The sequence below is a fragment of the Lissotriton helveticus genome, chromosome 7, assembly GCF_964261635.1.
Source record: "Lissotriton helveticus chromosome 7, aLisHel1.1, whole genome shotgun sequence".
NCBI classification, from domain to species: Eukaryota; Metazoa; Chordata; class Amphibia; order Caudata; family Salamandridae; genus Lissotriton; species Lissotriton helveticus.
The window spans coordinates 393473255-393482975 of record NC_136068.1 but is presented as its reverse complement, the minus strand read 5'-3'; the positions used below and the strand labels follow the sequence as shown (position 1 = coordinate 393482975).

The window sequence follows — 9721 nt, the reverse complement described above, 5'->3', positions numbered from 1 at the left end:
TCCGGCTAGTCTGTGGCATCTCCCTCCGAGAGCATATATCGCTTCATCGGCAGAGACTGCATTGGCTGCCAGTCCATAAAAGGTCAGAGTTCAAAGCTTTGACTCTGGCTCATCGGGCAATAAAAGGACACAGATCTGCTTATCTCTCATCCTGTCCCCGTCCCTATAGCAATGCCAGATCCCTTCGATCCAATTCTAAATTTCTGCTGACCACCCCCAGATTTAAAAAAGCTTGTTCTGGGGGAAGAACTTTTCAAGTGTGCGCTTCCTCTCATTGGAACAAACTTCCCATCTTCCTCCGTCAGATCCAGGAGGAATTACCATTCCGCAAAGCGCTGAAAGCATTTTTCTTCTGCTAAAGGAACAAGACCTAGTATTCTGAGCACGAGCGCGGGACACCCCGTTGGGGTAGCTGCGCGCTATATAAAACACACGAATACAATTACAAATACAAATATAATAAATATCTGTGGTCTCAATGACCTCAAAAAAGACATAAAACGGCAATTGGACTGCAGCTATTAAAGGCTGATGTGATTTGCATGCAAGAGATGCATATTGAAACGCACAGAAACACTTATTAGGAACGCTCGGGGAAACATTGGTGGGGGGCACGAATCAGAAATCTCGGACACGTGGTGTTACAATTTTCCTTTACAATTCAGCCGTACATTAGTGGACCAGTTCAGGAGGTGGGTAATCACTGAATGCCATAGGAGTAATGGAGCTCCAATCACAACAGGTACCATTTATGGTAGCACCTTAGACGATTCAACAGTGTTTCATCATATTAATAATGAATTAGCTGGCTGGCCACTCCCAATAATAATCTGAGGGACTTCAACATTAATTTGCCTGCCAACAAGAATATAAATGTAGAATCAGTTTGGGTATATAGTGGCTGCAAACCAAAAGTGTTCCGGGCACTAAGGACACTCCATCTGGAACATGCGGTAATCGATCTCTGGACCTGGCAGAATCCTACAGACCCCGGGTTTACTTACTTTTCGCACCCACACAACAAACGTGCAAGAATAGACCTTTTTTTTTGTGTCTCACACTCTACTGTAAGACTGCTCAATTGAGAAAAAACCCCGGATATTGGCTGATCATAACCCTCTAATCGTAGAGATCAAGGGGAGAGGGTCTAAGGGGGGAAGTCATTTTACATGGAGCTTTGAAAGTGTCCTTCTTGTTATTGAAGAATACTGTGATTTTATGCAGGAGTGGATACCTCAATTTCTTAAGGAGAATATAGGGAGCACAGGAGTCAAAGTGGTTTGGGATTCACTTAAAGCAGGCATACGGGGGAAGCACTCAGATCTTCACTATTCCTGAATTTAAAAAAAGCGCTCTGCGATAAATGACTCTCAAGGCAGATTAGCTGCTGCAGAAGAAGAATTTATCACAGCATTGCAAACTGGGGGTGCTCATTCTGAAGCGCAAGCAAAAGTCATAGTTGCTAAGGCAGCATCAATGGAGATAATAGCTAAAGGGACTGCAGACAAACTTGCCGCTTGGCGAGAGGAAGCGTATGAGTGTAGCGAGCAAGTGAGTCATCACCTTGCTATTAGAGCCAGACAGAAAGCAACTCAGAATATAATTGTAAAAATTAAAGACCCTGAGAAGGGGATGATCTCAGACCCAGCAGGAATTTGAAAAGTATTCTACTCATACTACCAAAAGCTTTAATGTGAGGACATGTCAGGTAATATGTATCAAAAGGAGAGGGGGGACCAAGGAGCTTATAAGGTCCAGTGTCCGTGCTCCGAAAATCAATGTTCCTTTCGGCAGAAGCGTGGTCTTGGGTAGATTGCAAGAAGGCAGCACCCGCACTCATTTCCCGGTTACTTGCGGGCGCCCATAATTCTGACCACGTAGGATTACTACACGCAGTGCTTGGCTTCATTCAGGAGTGGCTTCCACCTATTAGCTGTGACCATGATAAGGGTACACAGGTTCTACTCCACCCTGATTGAGATAAGAGGGTAATTTTTATACTCACTAAATCACGTGCACTTTACATATTCTTTATGGTCCTGACGAAGTGCTAACGACCTATGGGCAACGGAAGCGCGAAACATGTTGACCTTGACAATTGACACCCAGGCATAATAGGCCTCTTGGGTCAATAACTTTTAGCAGTATTGACTGCCAAGGGTATACTTTTAAACATATCGCTGCATGTTTACCCTTGTTTTAATTTCAATCTATCACACTGGCACGATTTTTCTTTACCCTCCTCTTGACTCATTACCCGCACACCCACATGCATCATCCGGCATTCCTCTAAAAGATCTCCGATAAAGTGACCCTTCGGGGGACCCGTAGGGAATTGCAGCGCCGGCCCTACGAGGAGCAAACTCAAGAAACACTTCAGTGGGGTTTTTAGAAATTCAGATCTCTCAGGCGCACTACCTCGGTTATACGTTACAGAATGTAAACTGACAGGTTGCAATGTAGTGCGTGAAGAGCAGGCGGAAAAACACCCTTAACCGTCTAAAAAGTCAAGGGACTAAACAAATATATACAATTGTGCTCTCGCTACTACAAAAAAGTATCACAAACAGTACATTGACTGATGAGTATTTAAGGAGACAGAAGCAGATTCTTTGGTGTGTTCTTGATACAGCAAGAAGATGGTTTATTCTCTCCAGACTCAAGAAATGTTATGCAAAGCCGACACGTGTTTCGTCGTGTACAGTTGAGTCAACACGACTCTTCAGGGCTGATGATACAAGAATAACATATACAGAATCAGTAATGCATCTTGCCGTTGTTACATACTGCAAATGGTGACAAGGTGCAACCAACATGCAGTAGTGCCGTGCGTCTGGGTTCGCACGTAATGGTATTGTGTAGTGGTGACGCCAAAAAATTGGGAAATGTGTCACTCCAAGGCTGTGAGTGGTTGCCCTTGGGTGGTGGTGCACAGACGTGAGGTCTTGTGACATAACGCTTCGGTGTGTGGTCATGTTTAACACATACACGGTGATCTCGCACTCCGAGGGTTCATGCAGTAGTGAGTCAATTGAAAATCAAAATTGGTGAGCTATTGTGTGGGGGTGTAGGTGAGGGACTATAACGGTAGCTTGACGTGGTTTGCCGACGGTGTTTATCCGTGATGTTTATGGGCAAGCAAGATGTTCTGTTACTGCGCACATTAAAAAATGTGTGATTAGATAAGACATGCTACTCTCTCTCGACATTATGGATTGTTTACCTTGGAGATTGGTATGTTCGTGGTACTTGGCATTAGGTCTGGGCTAATATCCATGTATTGGACGTTACTTGTCGGAGAGAGACTAAAGGAAAAAGTATATACAAAAGGGATCATTAGGAAAGGCATTCTAAAGGGGGGAAGGCACCTATTCTGTAAAATAGATGGCGGACAAAAAAGCGGTATTCTTACCACAATTCAAATGTGACTACACAGAAACGGTCTGTCCCTTTAGGATAGTCACATAGAAAGTACTTATGAAATGGCAATCTGCCGTTTAGAATGTCAGAAATCTTCGTGTTTGTCCACTCTGTATGAAAGGGGATCGCAGAAAGAAAAATGAGGGAAGAAAAATCAAGTTTGTTCTAACAACTAAATGCGCGAAATAGCGCAATGTTACAAAAAGACATATTACTTCTTTTGAAGAAATGGGTCTATAGAGCACTACGTTAAGGAAGTACCTGACTCCTGGTGTGTCAGGTTCTAACAACTAAATGCGCGTAATAGCGCAATGTTACAAAAAGACATATTATTTCTTTGGAAGAAATGGGTCTATAGAGGACTAAGTTAAGGAAGTACCTGACTCCTGGTGTATCAGGAGGTAGCCGGGAGGGGATCTGTCTTATATTGGGCTTGCTAGAGACGGGTGCGTCTCTAAAGAGGCGGTGCGCTGAAAAACGGGAAACAAGAGCGCGTGTTAGTTCTTAGAAAGCCCAGTACTGTGGGCTTTAGAACATGCAGTGGTGACAGCGAGAGTTCGTTACCGCTTACCTAAGTTTTGGTATCCCTCCTCCTATGGTTCCCGGTCGCCGTCTCTCTGTACGGACACGTGACCAGATGGGAGGGGTTACTTTATAGAAAAGGGTAGACATCAAAGATGTCCACGTAGACAGTGGTGTGGAAAAACGGGTTCGCCATCTTTAAGTGGCAAAAGTGCATCACAAAATATGTACTCAGTTCTATGCAGAAGTCGTCTCAGTTAGGACGAAAAAGAAAGTCGTTTCATAAAGGAACTCGTAATGTCTCAGCCTGCCTAAAATAGGGGGGCTTTTTTTGTAGTTTGAGAGTAAAAAAGTAAAAAAGGGGTCACAGGTGTAGACCGTTAAGAACGTGAATGTAACACATTACCGGGTGTCTGAGGGTGGAAAATCCATGTCGTTCACGGCTGGAAAATTCCAAGGAACATTATATTGGATGAGAAAAAGAGTTCCTCTCATCACGGATGAAGAGGTGAGAATGGAGCCATACAATGCTACATGGTTTAGAACAGGAGGCGCGTAATGGTGGTTAGTGTGCACATAAGTACTAGGATCACAAGACCCAAACGAGGTAAAGATCGTGAATTCAGTGATCTAAGTAATTGGGTTGATGCATGCTCAGTGGCCAGATGTGCCGTGCTGTAAGCTGACAGAAAGTTGTGATGGCCTCTAGAGTGAAAGTGCCCACCCGCACCTCTCGTTAGTGAGCGTGTCATTTTTATCAATGGATTCAAAATACATTACAATTAGTTTCTTGAACAGTATGATCATTTAACAATATTAGACCTGGGTATTGGTCAGAAGTATTACATAGTACAGCCGCTCATGAGATCATGCATCAACACAGTACAAGTAGTAGTTATCTTCATTAGCTTCATAGTGCATTGTAAGTATATCTGGAAATGTCTGTATTTGACACTGTGAGTTCCTCGCAGATCAAACATTAGAGGTTCAGTAAGTCTTTGTAGAAGAAGGGTCCCCCGGACGGCTGCCTAGTCGCCCAAGAAGAATTGAAGCTCAGGGTCGTAGTTGAGCCCCTGTTCCACGCATTGTAAACGCATGATCCAAGTCGCCTCCCTACGTCTGAGCTTCAGTTCGCGGTTGCCCCCTCTGATGTCGAGGGGAATCACATCTATGCCGAAAACACGTACTTTGATATCATCTCCCAATGGTTGACATTCTGCTACGTGTAAAGCCACAGGGTATTTGGGGTCTCTCCTCTGTATTGCTCTTATATGTTCAGAAATTCTTTCCTTAAATGTCCTGATGGTGCTGCCTACATAGATCTTTCCACACTGGCATTCTATTATGTATACTACAAATTTAGTCAGACACGTGATGTTGTGTTTAATTTTGTAGATAACTCCATCAGGGCCTTTAAAAGTCTTAGTACCATATTTACCCCAAATGCACATGGAGCAAAACCCACATTTGTGGAAACCAAGACCTCGTGTGGATAACCAGTCCCGAACAGATGTGTTGTGGGGGACTGTAGGGCTTAGTTTATTTCTCAGGGTGAAGCCCTTTCTGTATGTGATGGATGGTCTGCTCGGAAGAAACTCTTTAAGAACAGGATCATCCGTTAAGATTTTCCAGTGTTTGTTGAAGCTCTTTTTTTTTTTTTCAAAACCGTGTTTATTAAGAGTTCAATCAAGAGTCAGGACAGCCCTCCACAGTCAGGAGGAGACTGTCAACAACACAGACAGAGAAAGGCATGGTAATGAACTCAGAGTTTTATGGAAACAAAAGGGGCACGCCCCTAAACCCCCCCAGCCCACCCATTCCCAACAGCATCCCCCAACTCCCCTTCCGACTACCCACCCCTTATCCCACCCTAACCCAGTGCACGTGATTGCTAGTCAGCAACAGGAGACGGAAGCAATGTCAGAGTTGGCTAGTAGCCTAGGGCCCGGGGTCCGCATCAAGGGCCAGCACATCATCAATGTCAGCTGGGGGATCGAGGTCCAGATCCCTGTAGTCCGCCCACCGCTTCCAGATCTTATAGTGTTTCCGGGGGCACCCCCTGGCCTCAAACACGGGTAATTCTAAACCCATCAGGTAGTCCAACCCTGCCTTCCACGCACTCAGGGGGGGGGCACGTTCGCACTTCCATGCTTGGGCCAGGTCACGCTTAGCCACCACGAGCCCCAACAGCAGTAGGTGGCGCTTGTAAATGTTACCCCCAACATTTTCCAGAATATGAAGGAGACCCAGCCTAGGGGTACGGGGAACATCCCACCCCAGCACTTCCGACAGGCAGTCCCACACACCCGCCCAGAATCGGGTCAGCCTCTCACAGGACCACACGGTATGGAAAAGTGTCCCCCTCTCAGCACCACACCTCAGACATTCAGGGGTAGCTATGAGGCCCGCACGCCACAGCCGCTCCCTAGTATAATAGGCCCTATGGAGGTATTTAAATTGAATGAACCGAAGACGGACGGCTATAGCTGCACACCGAGGAGATTCGAGGGCCTCCCGCCAATCGTCCTCATCCAGGGGGCCAACATCACTCTCCCAGGAGGCCTTCAAGGTCGAAAGGGAGGGGGAGCAGCTGACGACCAGGGAGCGGTATATCTGAGAGACTTTCTTGTCGCCCAGGTCGCCCATAAACAATTTAGCCTCAATGGGACTAAAGTCGGGGAGCTGTTCCAACCCCACTAGGCTGGGGCCAAGGGCATGCCGGAACTGAAGATAGCGAAAGAATTGGGACCTGGACAAATTATACTCGGAGCTAAGGTCCTGAAAGGACTTAAGCGTGGTTCCGTTGAGGACATTACCGAGGGACGAAATCCCGATCGCGTCCCAGCCGCCGAACCCGGACAAGGAGGCCAGCTCTGGTAGTAGACCGTTATGCCACAGTGGCGTCTCGGCCGTCAGCCTGCCCCACCACCCCATGCGGCGCAGAGCCTGCCGCCAGATCGCGAAGACCACCTGAGTGACCCTTGGCAAGGCCCTCCTCCGCCTGGCCGAGTACAGCAGAGTGTGGAGAGTGGCACCGCCCATCAAGGAGTGTTCCAGTGCATAGGCCGGATCGCTACGATCCCCATACCACCACTCGTTGAGCACTAGAAGATGGGAGGCCTGGTAATACGATAGCAGATCAGCGGACGCCAAGCCGCCACAGTAGGTAGAGAGGAAGCAGGTACGCAGTGCCACCCTAGAGGCACCCCCGGCCCACAGAAATCTGCCCAGCACCGAGTTGACACCACGGAACCACTGCGGGTCTATTTTATACGGGTGATTCTGTAGTTGGTAGAGGAGCCGAGGCAGGGCCACCATTTTGAAAATAGCCGACCGGCCATAGATATTGAGGGGCATACGCGTCCAGGTCTTAACATCAACCTGGACCCTGTCCCACACCGGCTGGATGTTACGATCCCACGCCACAGCAGGCGAGGCCGAGAGGTGTACGCCCAGGTACTTCATGCCGTCGACCGCCACCTGAAGAGACGCAGCCCACTGGCAACTCACCGAGGCACCCCCCAGAATCCACAGGGTAGACTTGCGAGGGTTAAGAAAGAGCCCCGACGCCTGGCCGAACTCCCGCATTATGTCAAGAACACGGGGTCCTGTATGGTGTAAATCGGTCATGAAAAAGAGCACGTCGTCCGCATATAGAGCAATGCGGTCCGAGTGGCCCGACCCCCACACAAAGCCCCGGTAAAGCGCGTCCTGGCGCACTCGGGCGGCCATGGGTTCCATGGCCAGCGCGAAGAGGTACGGGGAGAGGGGGCACCCCTGACGAGTGCCCCTGGCCACGGGGAATCGCGCGGAAATTGCCCCAGAGACGCGCACAGAAGCGGTGATATCGGTATAGAGTAGCTTTACATAGGAGACGAAAACCGGACCCAGGTTCAGAAGTGGCAGGAGGGTAAGGAGGTAGGCCCAGCTGACCGAGTCAAAGGCACTATCTATGTCAGCCAACAACAGCGCCGCCTGGTCCCCAGTCGTCCCAATCGCGTCAATCGCCGCCTGCGCCCGCCGAATGTTGTGTCGCGTCGCCCGGTGCGGCATGAATCCCGCCTGATCTGGGTGGACAAGGGCCGATATGTGGGGAAGCAGGCGATTCGCAAGCGCCTTGGCCAGGAGTTTGGCTTCAAAATTAATAAGGGAGATGGGTCGGTAGGACTCGCGGCGCTCGGGGGGTCTGCCCGGCTTTTGAAACACCACAATCTCGGCGTGGCGCCAGTCCGGGGGGAGGCTACCCCGCTCCCGAGCCAGTTCCAGAGCCCGCCTGTAATGCGGCCCAAGCTGCAGGTGGAATTTCCGGTAAAATTCACTGGGGAACCCACTAGGCCCAGGTGCTTTACCCGCATTGAGTTGACCCAGCGCGTCACCCAATTCCTCAGCTGTCAGGGGGAGATCCAGGGCATCGCGGACCTCGTCAGGTACCGCCTGCGGGCGAACCGCCGCGAGGTAAGCCTCAATGCCATCGGGGGAGAGGCTCTCACGAGGGGCATACTGACGCTCGTAGTAGCGCGCGAAGCTCGCAGCAAGGATCGAGGGGTCTGTTATTGCCACCCCCGCGCCGTCGACCAGCCCCGGTAAAGTGATCGGCTGAAAAGTCTGCTGACACAACCGGTGGAGCATTGTGCAGGACTTGTCGCCCCACTGGTACACCCTACTACGCGTAGCCAGCCACGCTTGGCGGGCCTCGTCCAACAAGACCGAGGAGTAAGACCGTTGTGCTTGTAACAGCAGCCGCAACGTCATATCATCGGCCGCCTCCCTGTGTCGTGCCTCACGCCTTTCCACACTCTCCGCCGCAGTGGCGATACTTTCCTGTCGGGTCCGGCGGGCAGATGCGCACCAGGCAATATCGACAGCCCTCATGGCGGGTTTCATGGCTTCCCACACTGTCACTGCATCAACTTCCTCCGTCAGATTGTCCCGCCAGTAGTGGGCAATCGCGCCGCGCAAGTGCCGAGAGTAGCCCGGTTGCTGCAGGTGCCATGTAGACATCCGCCACCTGAATGGTTGGCGCGCCTTGCAAAGGTCAATTTGAACCGCCACCGGGGAGTGGTCGGACAGCCCGCGAGGTCGGATCGCCGCCCCCTTTACTCTATCAAGGAAAGTCCCCGGTACAAATACACAGTCTAAGCGTGAGAGGGAGCCATGCACAGCAGACACATAGGTGTATTCTCGTCTCTCTGCATGAAGGTGTCTCCACACATCCACCCATCCAAGGCCATCAATCATTGCACTCAGCTTCGTAGGCGAGGCCGCAGCCGCGACCCCCTGCCTCCTCTGCCTGTCCAGAGCCACATCCAACACGTCGTTCCAGTCGCCACCAATTACCGCCAGAGAACGGGGAAGTTCGGCCCACAGGGTAAACAGTCTCTCCGCAAGGGCCCACTGCAGCGGGGGAGGGGCATACACACTACCAAGGATTACGGGCTCCACACCAATCTTCCCTTGCACAAACACAAACCGGCCCTGCGGATCAAGCCACTGACGCTCATGGGTATAAGCTAGTCTTTTATGAACCAGGATGGCTACCCCCCTCGAGCCCCTGGCAAACCCTGCATGAAACACCTGGTGGAAGCCAAACCTCTGTAGGCTCAGAGCCTTCGTACCCAGCATGTGCGTTTCCTGGAGGAGGAGCACGTCAGCCAGGTCCCTTTTTGCCCAGCGGAGCACAGCCCCCCGTTTGATCTTGTCCAGGAGCCCCCGGACATTCCAACTCAGTACACGCATGAGAGCAGTAGATGGCACAAGTCGTGGGGCGTCAGCCATTGTC

At 50.3% G+C, this 9721-nt stretch overlaps 1 long non-coding RNA gene across 1 annotated transcript; it reads right to left on the bottom strand.

The window, feature by feature from the left end:
- Positions 1-2602: 2602 nt before the first annotated feature.
- LOC144766782 (uncharacterized) lies at positions 2603-3465 on the bottom strand. Its single transcript, XR_013597927.1, has 3 exons — positions 3413-3465; positions 3224-3305; positions 2603-2728 (listed from the first exon to the last, which is right to left on the bottom strand). It is a non-coding gene; the product is annotated as an uncharacterized LOC144766782 (long non-coding RNA).
- Between the last annotated feature and the right edge of the window lie 6256 nt (positions 3466-9721).